Source organism: Capricornis sumatraensis, chromosome 9 (assembly GCF_032405125.1).
Source record: "Capricornis sumatraensis isolate serow.1 chromosome 9, serow.2, whole genome shotgun sequence".
In the NCBI taxonomy this organism is placed as follows: Eukaryota; Metazoa; Chordata; class Mammalia; order Artiodactyla; family Bovidae; genus Capricornis; species Capricornis sumatraensis.
Genome location: NC_091077.1, coordinates 46,933,501 through 46,937,043, shown reverse-complemented (window position 1 = coordinate 46,937,043; position 3,543 = coordinate 46,933,501). Strand labels below are relative to the sequence as shown.

Genomic DNA, 3,543 nt, shown 5'->3' with positions numbered 1-3,543 from the left:
TGCACCATTAAAAAAAAAAAAATCAAGCTGTGAAAAACCTAATAGAGCACTAAGAAGCTAAAAAACAGAAAATGCCAAAGTGTAAACCTCCAAAAGTCATCAGAACCAGATTTTATGGACAAGTTCTTATGACAATTTAATTCATTCAGCAATTTTTTAAAAAAGAAATGGTTTGTTTTCCATCAAACTTATTTGCATTTTCTGTTTGAGAATCTATGGAAGAAGAGCTTAAGATGTCCCTACCAACTGGCTGCAGTGTGGTCCTGGGAGGTGGGCCGGCTCCTCCTCAGCAGGGAATCGCGAAATACAGCAGAGGATGCCTGAGGCTGCAGCACAGCTTGCTGCTTCTGGTTCAGGGGCCATAAATTCAGGAGCCGAAACAGTCGGCTCACCCTGAAGTTTCTCCTTGGTCACAGCTTTTGCAACTGTAGCTTACTCCTCCTGTGCCATCTCTTCAAGGTCTCCGTAGAAGTAGAGCAGGTGTGACCTTTGGCGGGTGCTGAGGAGAGATGAGGCCACGCAGGCGCAGACCTTCCTAAGCCGGCATCCACTACAGCAGAGCCATGGAGTGAATGCCCTTGCCCACGTGCTGCATGGACACATCCACAGGGCTCAGAGTCTGCTCTATCCACAGCAACGTTGGGCAGGTTAAATCAGACGGCCCTGGGATCAGCAGTCACCAGAATCTGCAATTTGCAGAAGGCTCTGGATCTGGTTAGTGAAGATCCAGGAGAGAAGCAGCCGGCAATAGGAGTGGTTCCCCGTGGCTGCAGCAAACTTCAGCACAGCCTGCTGGCCAGTCATCCTGGAGGATATGGCATGACCTCAGCAGGACTTTCAAAGGCAGCAATGGCACGAGCTGCCAGCAGAAGCTTCTCCCAGGTTCTCCTCAAATTGGAAGTCAAGGTTGGTGCCACCTAAGTGGGCTCCTCCTGCAAGAAATTTGAAGACATTCTCCTTCTTCATTTGTAGGACATGAAGGGCTCTGGACACTGTGAAAGTTTCCGATTAAGTTAGGACAGCAACCTAGAAGAATGCTGTGGACCCCTCTCTGAGTAGTATGGAAAGGACAGCAAATAGTCTAATTGCTGTGTCCTACGCAATGCTGTTGGGCTTCCCAGGTAGTTAGTGGTAAAGAACCTGCCTGCCAATGCAGGAAATGCAGGAGAATCAGGTTTGATTCCTGGGTCTGGAAGATCCCCTGGAGAAGGACATAGCAACCCACTCCAGTATTCTTACCTGGAGAATTTCATGGACAGAGGAGCCTGGTAGGCTACAGTCCATAGGGTCTCAAAGAGTCAGACAGGGCTGAAGCGACTTAGCATGCATGCAGGCAGGCACTGTTGCCACTAGGTTTTTGGAAATGAACAAGAAAAATCCCCTGCTTTCCATGAGGCATGATGGAACACTCAAAATTCTCATACTAGTTAAACTCTTTGAAAGTATAGAGAAAGATGGAAAGCTTCCCAATGCACTTTATGAGGATAGTATGCGTGTGTTAGTCGCTTGGCTGTGACCGACTCTTTGCGACCCCCATGGATTGTAGCCCACCAGGCTCCTCTGGCCGTGGAATTTCCCAGGCAAGAATACTGGAGTGGGTTGCCATTTCCTTCTCCCGGGGAATCTCTCCAGCCCGGGGACTGAACCCGCATTTATTGGATCTCCTGCACTGGCAGGTGGATTCTTTGCCACTGCGCCCCCTGGGAAGCTGAGGATAGCATGAAAGTGAAAGTGAAGTCTCTCAGTCATGTCCCACTCTTTGCGACCCCATGAACTGTAACCTATCAGGCTCCTCTGTCCATGGGATTTTCCAGGCAATAGTACTGGAGTGGATTGCCATTTCCTTCTCCAGCGGATCTTCCCGACCCAGGGATCGATCCCAGGTCTCCCGCATTGTACACAGACGCTTTACTGTCTGAGCCACCAGAGGATAGCATAACCCTGACCAAAACCTGAAAAAGAAAGCACAAAAAAAGGAAACATTAAGAATTTGCTGATGGATGTGGTAATGTAGGTAATGTATTAACACAACCATTTTCCCCTATGGAAAGAGAATTTGGCCTTTCCATTAACTTTGTAGTTCTATTTCCCTGAACCCTAGATGAAGGTAAAATATCAACTGGGTGTATGGATGGGGAGGACTACCAACAAACTATAAATTCCTCCTGGGACATCACAGCCTTGGCGTCCCCTGAATGCAGGGGGCTTGGAAACTCCCCCAGGGATCTCTTCCAAGAGATATTGGCTTCTATGGGGGGTACAAAGACTTTAAGCCACTCTTATCCTATCCCCTCCCCTTGGGAATTTTGCTTCTTCACATCTGAACTATCTCATATGGAAGGCTAAAGGAACAACTCCTGGATGACAGCTCCCACTGAGAACAGTGACTAATGCTGCCCTCCTGCAAATTATGTCCACCTTCTACCCTTCAGAGAAGTTAGGTACTAAGTGTGAGCTAGGATAGGCTTGTGAGTCTGAATGTTTAGTTGAGCCTACATTTAGCTGGATGTTTGAGCCTAGGAAAACCTCCCAGTGTGCATTACAAATTAAAAATTCAAAAAAAGGGATAGCAAATTGGCCAGCAATGTATTAAAAGCTAATGTAGTATGACCAAATAGAATTCACTCAAGGACTGTAAGAATGACTCAACATTTGGTAATCTATTAAAATAATTTAGCACATGAATAAAAGATAAGAAATAAAATTTGTGATCTGGATAGGAACTTAAAAAATGCACTGGATAAAACTGAGTGATCATTTCTTTTTTTTCTTTTTCTATGATTTCATTTTTAAAAATTTATTTATTTTTAATTGAAAAAATAATTGCTTTACAATATTGTGTTGGTTTCTGCCAGATATCAACATGAATCAGCCACAGCTATACATATATCCCTTCCTTCTTGAGCCTCCCTCCCACCTTCCACCTTATCCCGCCCCTCTAGGTTGTCACAGAGCCCTGGTCTGAGTTCCCTGAGTCATACAGCAAATCCCGCTGGCTCTCTATTTTACATATGGTAGTGTATATGCTTCCATGCTCCTCTCTCCATTCGTCCCACCCTCTCCTTTCCACCCCATGTCCACAAGTTTTTTCTCTATGTTTGTATCTCCATTGCTACCCTACAAATAGGTTCATCAGTACCATCTTTCTAGATTCCATATTTCTGTGTTAAAATATGATATTTGCTTTTCTCTTTCTGACTTACCTTACCTTGTAAAATGGGCTCTAGGTTCATCCGTCTCATTAGCACTGACTCAAATGCATTCCTGAGTGATCATTTCTAATAAAAACTTATAAACTAGAAATTCAAATTCTTTATGAAGAAATCAATAGCTAATATGATATTTAAATAAAAAACACTGAAAGCATTACCAGTAAAGTGAATGCCTGCAAGACTTGCTATGATCACAATGGCATTTCCTTAATCCTAGCTATAAAATAACAACAAGAAGAAATCAGACATAGTATTCTAAAGAAATTGATTAGAGCAGCAGGGGTCAGCAAATGAGCTCATCACTTGTTTATTTTTAAATAAATTTTTATTA

The 3,543-nt window shown here is 43.9% G+C and overlaps 1 pseudogene; it reads right to left on the bottom strand.

Moving 5' to 3' along the window:
* Window positions 1-228: 228 nt before the first annotated feature.
* Window positions 229-3,233, bottom strand: LOC138086291 (small ribosomal subunit protein uS2-like; annotated as a pseudogene).
* Window positions 3,234-3,543: the final 310 nt, after the last annotated feature.